This window comes from Lipotes vexillifer, unplaced genomic scaffold, assembly GCF_000442215.2.
Source record: "Lipotes vexillifer unplaced genomic scaffold, Lipotes_vexillifer_v1.1 scaffold111, whole genome shotgun sequence".
Lineage (NCBI taxonomy): Eukaryota > Metazoa > Chordata > Mammalia > Artiodactyla > Lipotidae > Lipotes > Lipotes vexillifer.
The window spans coordinates 314,675-325,656 of NW_006778270.1; positions in this window are offsets into that span (position 1 = coordinate 314,675).

Consider the following 10,982-nt stretch of genomic DNA (forward strand, 5'->3'; position numbering starts at 1 on the left):
TGTATATTATGTTGTTTCTACCAGGAACCTGGCACATAGTGAAGACTCAGTAAGTGCTTGTTGATGAAATGAATAAATGGTCCTCGTAATAACATTATAAAGTATGTATCTCTATTTTGCAAATGAGGAAATGAAGTTAGATATGCAAGTTAGACTTGTCTGAGGTCACATACCCAACAAGCATTATAGTTAGGACTGGAAACCAGTTCTGTGTGGTTTCAGAACCCTGAGTCACTGTATTAACACTACCACACACACACACACACACATGCTCACACACATGTGTTCACATGACACAAACTCCTGACTTACACATGTCTTTACTTACACATAGGGACTCTCTTCATGCTGCTATGGTATGCTAGGGTTGGTTTTCTTTTTTAAACCACTGCCAGGTTTAGTTAGATAGGTACATAGGGGTTCCATAAGGGATAAAGAAGTATGACGGTTAGTGTCATTTATATGACCAGGTAAATATTTATTGTATTAGGCCCCATGGAAGATGCAAAGATAAATCAATCTGTACATATGGGATCTTTAGGGAGCTTCTAGTTCAGTGGGGGAAATGAAATAAGTATATAGATATTTATGATACAAGGTGGAAAGACATAAAACCATAGAATAGATGTAGATTAAGTGCTATAAGAGTTCAGAAAGAAGTGAGACTGAATGCATGTTAACCGGGAAGATGAGATTAGAACTTCATGAAGGAAGTTAGGTGAAATAGCCCTTGAAGCTGTGTGGATTTAGGAAGGGAACTCCAAGATGAATAGCATGAGCAAAGGACAGAGGTAGGAAAGCATCATGTCTATATGAGAAACTGCATTTTAGCTTAATAAGAGATAAGAAGCAGAATGGAGAATGAAGATTAGGGAGTTGGGGACATATCATGGGGAGGAGGGGGAGGGAGTGATATTAAATAGGAGGCCAAGAAGTTTCGATTTTATAATGAGGAAAGGGTGAAGGATTTTTTTAAATGAGAGCTGCTTGATCCTAGTGCTGTCTTAGAACACCAACCTGACAGCGATGTGTAAAATGAATGGCCTGGGGAGAGCCTGGAGCCAGAAGTCCAGCTAGGAGTCCAGCTCTCACAGCATACTAGGTGGGCAGTCCCGAGGGCTGGCCACGGATGGGGCAGCGGCAATGGGACAGGAGGGTGAGGTCAAATGGACAGGAGCCCTGGGTGCAGGTGAGGGACAGGAGGCAGTGTGGTGGATGAGGAACAGTGCTAGGTTCCAGCCTGTAACCGACTGATGGGAGACAAGGGGACACAGTGATGGGTCTGCACCAGCTCACAGCAGCCCCATGAGGCACATGATATTAGCCCTGCTTTACAGTCAAGGAAACCAGACTCAGAGTAATCTGTCCAAGGTCATGCCCTAGACCTCAGTGGGCTTCAGTTTCCTCATCTATGAAAGAAATGAGAGTGATGGGCTAGGTCTAAGGTCCTGTCCTCGTTCACATCAGGTAAATACATGACTCTGACCCTGAGGAAGATGACAAGTAGAGTCAGGAAGCCTGATAACTAATTAGGTGTTAGAGAGAGGAGGTTTGGTAGGAGGTACCCTTTTAAGAAGACACATTTCCAGACCTGGGTGATTGGAGGAATGGTGAGGTCAGTAACAGAAACTGCAGCAACACAGAAGGCTCACGTCTGGGGGAAATCTGCTGAGTTCAGATTTGAACACGTTGAGTTTGGGGTGCTGGCAGGACATGCAGATATAGATGCACTAGTGGGAGATCACACAAGAGCACATACCTGTTCAGTCATTCCTTCCTTAGTTGAGGGCCTGCCCTTTCTTCATCTATTTATGCTCTTTGCATTCACTCCCTCCCCCCTTCATCCCTCCCTCCCTCCTCTCTCTCTTCCTTTTCTCCCTCCCTTCCTCCCTCCCTTCCTTTCTCATACTCTTTCTTTCCTCTCACTTTTCCCTCTTTTTCTTTTACCCAACTGAGTTAAAACATGTAGGAGGCTTTTTAAACTGAAAAGCTACAAAAATATAAGGGACTATTATTAATATTTTTTCTATCAGTGGTTCTCAACTTGGGACAATTTTTCCTCCCAGGAGACACCTGGGAATGACTGAAGACATTTTTGTTTGTCACAACTGGAAGGGGGTGATACTGGCACCTAATGGGTCAAGGCAAGGAATGCTGCTATCCTACAACGCACACAACAGCCTCCCCCCAGATGTCAATAGCGGGGCGCTTGAGAAACCCCACTCTGTACCCTAGGTCTGGCTGCGACCACTGCAGCATTGTTGAGTTCTACCCGTGGCTCTAGTTTAAGGCAGGGAAAATTGGTTTATTCAGTCAGAAGTCAGGCCATTAGCGATGGAGGCATTTGGGGAATCTGAAATTTTTACAGTGGATTGTTTTTCAAATACAAAAATAATAACTGACATTTTTTGAGCCCTTAGTATGTGCTAGGCATTGTTCAAAATATTTTACATATATTAACACAGTTATTCCTTCCAACCATACTTTCAGGTAGGAACTAACAAATTCACGCAGCAAGTAGGTGGCCAAGCCAGGAAGCAAACCCAGGCAGCCTAGTACCTAAGCCACACTCTTAAACATGTCACCATGTTGCTCAATATAGCAAAAATGAGAATCCTAAAATGTTTGGCATATTCCTTTAACAGTTTTCCTAATAGTGGCCTAGATTATAGAACTCCATTTATACTTCCTCATTAAGGCTTGTTTTTCTTAAGCTACTCAGTTTTACAATGACTAGGTGAGCTACACTTCCATGGTCATAAAATAGAGATTTTCCTCATTGCAAAGCTAATTGACTGCTAAAGGACCTAATTTGGCCTCATTAGCAAGATAACTGCTTTGCGCCTCGGTTTCCTCATCTGTAAAATGGAAATATTAACTACATTGTAGGATTTCTACGAGGGCTAAATGAGATAATACAACCTCTTTAGCATATGTTCTCTTCAACATATGGTCCTTAGACGGCTGCCAGTTACTGGTGCATGGGGAGATAAGTATAGCATTAAGAATAAGCATTGGGGCTTCCCTGGTGGTGCAGTGGTTGAGAACCCGCCTGCCAATGAAGGGGACGCGGGTTCGTGCCACGGTCCGGGAAGATCCCACGTGCCGCAGAGTGGCTGGGCCCGTGAGCCATGGCCGCTGAGCCTGTGCGTCCAGAGCCTGTGCTCTGCAACGGGAGAGGCCACAACAGTGAGAGGCCCGTGTACCACAAAAAAAAAAAAAAAAGAAAGAAAGAATAAGCATTGAGAAACTTTGATAGCAATTTGCCAGAGTAATTTTATATCTGTTAAATCTAACAGTTAAAAAAAACCTTGAATTTTTATTTTTAATAAAAAAATTTCACTTTTCGAATAATACATTTTTATTGTATTCTACAAAACTATTTGTCCATGACAGATAGGGAATTTTTTAAAAACATACTGGTTCATCATCACAGACAGTATGCAAAGGACTGAAGTAACATGCGTTGAACGCTTAAAACGGCACCGGACATTTAGTAAGCGCTTAATAAATGTTAGCAAATAGTAATCATAGCACTAGATTCTAACAACATGAGCTATCTATCCCAAAGATGTATGTTCCTGAGATTTATCTTTCAAGTCATTGTAAGTTCATCCTCAGATCTATTAAATCTCTTTCCTACAGTGTGAGCCATTAAGGAAAGTGCTACTATGCTCCTTACTCGTTTATCATATATTATCAGACACTAAATATTTTAACAGCTGGTGTCCGCCATTGGTCCCAAAGGGAGTATCACCAGTATCTTATGTAGCTATTCTGGCTGTTATTCTGCCACAAAAGGTGACATAATCTTACACTGTGCCCCAGCTACCAAGGGGTCAGTCTCCCTGACTCATCCTCAGGTAGGTGTCAAGGAAAACCAGAGCTAGACAGTAGTTACAGTGGTCAAAACAGATTCTGCTCAGTATTGTTGCAATGCGAGAAAGGAGACTTTAGTATAGAACTGGGCTTGATTCCAAATACAGCATGGGCAGATGGGAATTTCTAGCCAAGGAGCACAGTGGAGGTCAGGGGATAGAAAATTTCTAAGAGGAAACAGCGGGGGGTCGGGAGATTCTGCTAGACTGACCTAACAGGATTCTTGCTGAAGACAGGCCAGAGTGATCAGATATCATCTGGTGGAGGATGAGGAATGCCATCAGATAAAGAGGGTGATCAGATATCAAGGGCCAGGGGCTCTTGCTAAAACTGGATTTTACAAGGAAGTGCACAGATGGGCCTGGGGAGAAGATGCAGGATCCTAACTAAAGTTTGGTCAAGCAAAGAATCTTGGTCAGAGGGAGACCACTGACTCACCCTTCCTGCAGCATCTTTCCATGGTCCAGAGTCCCTTTCCTGAGGAACTACACTCTTTACCAGCCCAGGCATTACTAGACCACTGTTCCGCAGTTCCCTTCAATAAGGCATCAGAGGGCTTCCCTGGTGGCACAGTGGTTGAGAGTCTGCCTGCCAATGCAGGGGACACGGGTTCGAGCCACGGTCTGGGAAGATCCCACATGCCGCGGAGCGACTAGCCCCGTGAGCCACAATTACTGAGCCTGCGCATCTGGATCCTGTGCTCTGCAACAAGAGGCCGCGATAGTGAGAGGCCCGCGCACCGCGATGAGGAGTGGCCCCCACTTGCCGCAATTAGAGGAAGCCCACGCATTTAAAAGAAGACCGACATGGACATATATATACTAACAAACGTAAGGTAGATAGCCAGTGGGAAGCAGCCGCATGGCACAGGGAAACCGGCTCGGTTCTTTGTGGCTGTCTGGAGGGGTGGGATAGGGAGGGTGGGAGGGAGGGAGACAAAGAGGGAAGAGATATGGGAACATATATATATGTATAACTGACTCACTCTGTTATAAAGCAGAAACTAACACACCATTGTAAAGCAATTATACCCCAATAAAGATGTTAAAAAAAATAAAATAAAATAAAATAAAAGAAGACCCAACACAGCAAAAATAAATAAATAAATATTAAAAAAAAATAAGGCATCAGAGGCACACTTTTCAAACAAAACAAATTCCAGGATCACAGAAATATTAGTGCTGAAATGGTTATACCTCTCCTTGATATTATTGACTGACTACAAGTTTTCATTTAGTAGATAAATGAAAGGGGTGGGAGAAATAAAAATCCATTGCATGTAAGTGGTCCAGCTCTTTGGACAAGAGTGCACACTGACCCCCCTGAATTAATGTTTGCCTCCCTCCCTCTGACCTACTCCGCGCAGCTTATTTTCTCTATCCTCTCTTGAACCATTAGACTCATATCACCTCCTCTTCTGAAAGCCCCAGTGGTTTCACAAGGTCATGGGCAAGCAGGTCCTGACTCTAGCCAGCCTCACTGTTCTTCCAAATTAATGCTGCCCTGATACCCTCTGACTTAAGAATCTCTTGAGAATTTGGTGATGCCCTTTAGGATAACCAAAATTGCAATGACTCATTGGAATCACAAAACAAAGGTCTAGAACAATTTTCCTAAAGACTCTCATGGCTCACCAGGCCATGTACCAAACTGAAACTTCCTGTGGAACAGTATTACGCGAGCCCTTTTTTCCAAGAGTTTTTCATCTGGAATAGGAGTCAGAGCCCTTGGAGAGTCAGGACGCGGGGCTCACATTTTCTTCTTTATTGAAGCTCCCAGGGCGGGCCTCTTACCCGCTTAATCATTCACATCATGATAAAATCTCTTTGCCCCAGGGGAATGTGACTAGATTTCTTTTGTTAAAATCTCATTAAAGCCTGCCTCAGCCTGTAATAATTTGTTAATAGATGGCAGTGCTATTTGGCTGCTACTGGGTTTTCCTTCATTTCTTCGCAGGTCTCATAATTGTTGCCTTATCTCCAAGGCATTTGATTGTCACTGAAGTGTAAAAGATGCTACTGCCACTGCAGACCACTGGGAGAACAGCCCACATTATCTGTGAGGAAAGGGACGCCTCATTAGTTCCTTCATTCCTCTTTTCGCTTTTTAAGAGTCTTTTTATTCAGCTGAAAAATATGGCTCTTCTTATAAAGCCAGGCCAAATCCTAGGTATTTTCCCTGCTCAGTAGTTTGAGTTAAGCCTCCCCGCTGAGGGTCTCTCCCTTGGGTTGTGTCTTTACAAAACCACCACAGCAGATAGTTTAGATTTTTTCAAAAGGTGTTTTCTGAGTGTCCATCCAAATGGCAGCAACTAGAGCATTTCTAGAGGTATGTGACACTGTCTGTCTATGGGTGGGGAGGTAAAAACCTCAGAGGTTTGCGGTAGAAATCACAAGGGATCGTGGAGGTGGGAGTGCCTTATAAACTCTAGCCCATGGAGACGGAGGATCATGAAGTGATTTGGAGTACCTGGCCTCTGGCTGAATTTTGGGTGGGCACCAATGAATCCCCTTTACAAAATATAAAGCAGGGTGTGTGGGGAGGAATGCGTTGTGTGTTTCCATCTGTACCGCTCTATCTGTTGATCAATTTCTGCCATCAATCAGAATACTCCCTTTACAAAATATAAAGCAGGGTGTGTGGGGAGGAATGCTGCGTTGTGTGTTTCCATCTGTACCGCTCTATCTGTTGATCAATTTCTGCCATCAATCAGAATACAGACATGATGCCTGAATCACATAGTCATCCCATACTCTCTGCGACAGTTACGGGGGTAAAGATTCTTCTGATGATTTGATAGGGAAAGTGGAATTCTATAAATACTACTACTAGTACTAGTCTTACAGCTACTGCTAACATCAATAGGTAACATTTACTAAACACTTACTCTCTGCCAGCCACTGTTCTAAGATCTAAGATCTTCACTTGTATTAATTCCTTGACTCTCACAATGACCTTGTGAGATAGGATTATTATTAGTCCCATTTTAAAGAAAAGGAAACTAAGGGTTAAGTGATGAGCAATAGAACACGAGCATTCTGACTACAGCGGTTCCTTCCTTATCTGTTTAAATTCTTTACATTAGCTAAGCTAAAGTGTATTTCAGTTTATACTGGAAACAGAGGGTCAGTTCACCTTCCTTATGCCAAACCACCATAATGGACCTAAGAGTGGGAAGGCAGTTGAATTATCCTGAGCTACTGGCCAGCTACGTCATAGTTATTGCTGTGTCTTAAATCTAACTTCAGACTTACCTGCTAGAGAGGGAGGCTCTCTTGGAACAAGTAACTTAGCATTGGGATCCGTGAGAGGCAGAGGGGATACAATGAATAAGGTATGGAGGTGTAAAGAAGTGAGGATGGCCTGGAACAAGGCCAGTGGGAAGGGGGATGAGGCAGGTGGGGGCCTTCCCTAGAGACAAAGTTGCAGACTTAAGCAGACTACCTCAAAGACCATCCTAAAAAGCTTGGATGGTGTGCTGAGGGTTTTAATCAGGTGGGAAGCACGAAGAGTCTGTCATAGCGTTGCAAAAGATAGATCAGGGACAGCCCTTACTACTGGAGCAGTGCAAGGGAGAGATGATGAGAGCTTAAGTTGGGGTTGCGAGCAGTGGTAGAGAAGTGAGGGGTCAGGAGCAGAGAGGGTAGGAAGATGTAAGATTTGTGGGTAGTTATAGGGGTGCGGGGATGGAGCAGAAGTTGTCTGAGAAGGTTCCCAGGTTTGGGGTTTAAGTGATTGGGTGGATGCGGAAGCCAATATAAATAATTCAGGCAGAAGAGCAGATTCTGGGGGAGGCTTAATGAGTTTTGTTTTTGACATGCTGCGTCGGTCCTGGATGGAGAACACTGAAGTGAGACTGTTGATCCTACAGTTGGATGTGGAGGTTTCATGCTCAGAGAAAGAGCTGAGACCAGAGACGGAGACTTGGAAGGTTTCGGCCTTAAGATGGCAGAAGTGCAATCGTGTGATTATCCAGATCTAAGAAGAAAAGGGCCCAAGGACTGAGCAGTCGTGGGAGGATAATGGTATGGGACAGTGCCTGGAACAACTCATCAAAGTTCTGGAAATTCTGTGTTCACCCCATGTTTGGAACATCTTTGTACCCTGGCTTTTTCTTCCTGGTGGCAACTGGATAAAAAGGAACAAAAGAGCCCGGGTGTTTGCCTTTGAGGACAGCAAGAAAGAGTGTAGTTAATGAGTGAATAACCTTCTCAGAAGTTAGTCCTGAGGAGCAAAGAGGTCTTAGAAGAGTAGGTATGAGGGACACCTATGAGGGGGAAGGAACGCAAGCTGATCCCTGGAGGGGCATCTGGGATGAAGGAAGGGGAACCAAGGCCCCTGGAGCTGGGCTGAGAGAGTGCTTACCTGGCAGGAGACCCCTGTGTTTTCTGACCTGAGCTGAAGGAATGGCCTTATTGTCTTCCAGGGAACATGGATAATGTCACCAGATCACAAAAAGCTGACTGCTGTGAATGCCAGGTTGGTGCCAAAGGGATTTCCTTCTCTGGTAGATGTGGCTTGATACTCTCATGGAGGAACAGGGAATCATTCAACAAGACTGCTTCGGGTCTTCTGTGTTGGGAAAGAAGAGGTGGGTTGTCTCACCTCAGACCCTTCACCTTCACATCTGATTTTTCCGTCCCAACTGGAAGAAAATATATCATGAAGACACTTTGAAGCCTATTAATTTTTTTAACATCTGTATTGGAGTATAATTGCTTTACAATGGTGTGTTAGTTTTGCTTTATGACAAAGTGAATCAGCTATACATATACATATATCCCTGTATCTCTTCCCTCTTGCATCTCCCTCCCTCCCACCCTCCCTACGCCACCCCTCTAGGTGGTCACAAAGCACCGAGCTGATCTCCCTTTGCTATGCGGCTGCTTCCCACCAGCTATCTGTTTTACATTTGGTAGTGTATATATGTCCATGCCACTCTCTCACTTTTCCTTTGTCAGACTATGAAACAGGCTCCATTTCAAATCCACTTTTTCTTGCTTTTCTGGAACTATACTCATTATCTCTCTACCATGTCTATATTCTTTTTCCTCTCCACCGGGTCCCAGAGCCTTCCTTCAAAACTCATTCGTGAGAAAGAGTCTCAAATTGTTCATGCTGATAACACTTAACAGGGCTGCCATATACAGCTGTGCAGGCTGGCGCTGTGCAATTCTGAGGCTTAATTGGTGACACTTCAAAGGCAAATATCAAGCCAAGGAAAAAATCTGAAATGGTGGGATTTTAGTCATCACTTGAGCAGATGAGGGGTTTCTGAGGAGGACTAAGGAAACTTCCCCCAGTCCCTGAAATGAAGTAAGCAGCTATTTCTCCCGATGACAGAAATCTGTTCTTGCTCCCAGTGTAAACTCACAGGCAATTAAAGTCAATCCCATGTTGTCATTAAAAAAAGCCAATTGACATTATGTTGAAAGACATCATGTGTCAGCCATTTGCCCTCTCTGTAGACCTCCAGCTTTTCTCCTGCACTAAGGCTAACTTTCCTTCAGAGGTTTTATATAAGGCAGAGTTATTTTTGCTCTTTGAGCCTGTGGGATTTTTCTACTTCTCAAGTAAATACTTTTGGTGAAATAGGTCCAGCTCTTTGGAATACAAATCCTTAGTTTAAGGTTGCTTGAGTGGAAATTTTTAACAAGCAGTTCCCTCAGCTACAGAGCCATGCAAAATGTGATTTTCTTAATGTGTGTGTTGCCACAGAAGCTAATAAATGGACATTCCTCTGGTATGGACACATCATATTACTCAGCTTGACCCTAATATCACTGGCAAAAAACCCATTTGCTGCACTAGCAAACAGCTGAATTCGTCATGTCCAGCTGCATGAATAATCCTCAGACAGATTCTTGTTGACACAGACAGAATGCCAGTCGCTGAGGGGTGACAAGGCTGCCAGGAGGAGCAGCCAGTGTTGCCATGGTCCCTCCTGCTGCTCCTGTGGTATCCCACTAATCAGAAGTCACCACTTGCTGCTGATAGGGTGATGGATGGCACACTCATGATATCTCGTTATTTCTGAGACAAAGGGGGGAAAAAAAGGACACCAGGAAGGAAGGAATAATCTCTAAGTTTAGGTTGGGGGGGTGGGGACTGATGCACATCGGAAGATGAAGGAGTTGAGTTAACCACACTTGCCATCACTCAGGGAGCTGAAAAATAGGTCTTCAGTAAGCAGCCAGTTGCAAGGAGTAATCCTGTATTTTCAGGCTGAATGGGCTCTCTGAAGGACATTTGGTCTCCTTGCCTTGGGGCTGAATCATCCCCATGCCCATACCAGCCTGGGTTGGGAAGACTTCACTGAAAGGAGACTGCATGGTCACCCCATCACTCGTTCCGGATAGCACAACCCTGTAGAAAACAAATTTGGGAAGGACTCCTGGATTCAAGCAATGACACCCCTTGAGAGAGACAGCACCTGTCATCTCTTGTGAGAATTCCAGTGGTCAGCGGAGCTTTCAGTGAGAGGCCTTGCCTTGTGGAGCATGAAGTGACCCTGCAGGCCACCAGGCAGTCCTCTTAGCAATCCTTTCTTGGCCTGAAGCTACCTCCATTTTCCTGACAATTCCCAGACTAGTCAGAGGAAGGTAAAATCATCCCACCAACCCACACAGGCACACATTTGATTGTAGTTTCCATTGTATTCAAGCAAGAGTTAATTGTTAGAGTGTTCGTTCTTTCAAAGTGTTACTGTTCCAACTGGTTGTGTCCCCGGTTTGTTCTCAGCAAAGTTATTTTCTTCTTGGGTTGTCCTTGAACTCCAGGCATCCAGTCCCCTAACTCTTTATTGAAAAACCTTCTCCACGAAGCTCTTTCTAAACCAAGCCTTCGACCTGATGTAGTTTCCTCCTCCCTTGTACTCCTATAGCAGTTTGTATGCTACTGTCACTCCACTCATTCATTCATTCATTCATTCATCCAGCAAGTATCTACTGAGCGCCTACTATGTGTAGACCAGGCATTGTTCTAGGCCGTGAGGACATAGTTATGAATAAGACAGATGATGTCCTGATCTCATGGAGCTTACAGTCTAGTGGGGGAGATGTTCAGTAAACAAGTTCCATCTACTGTTGCTGAGAGCAGGGTCA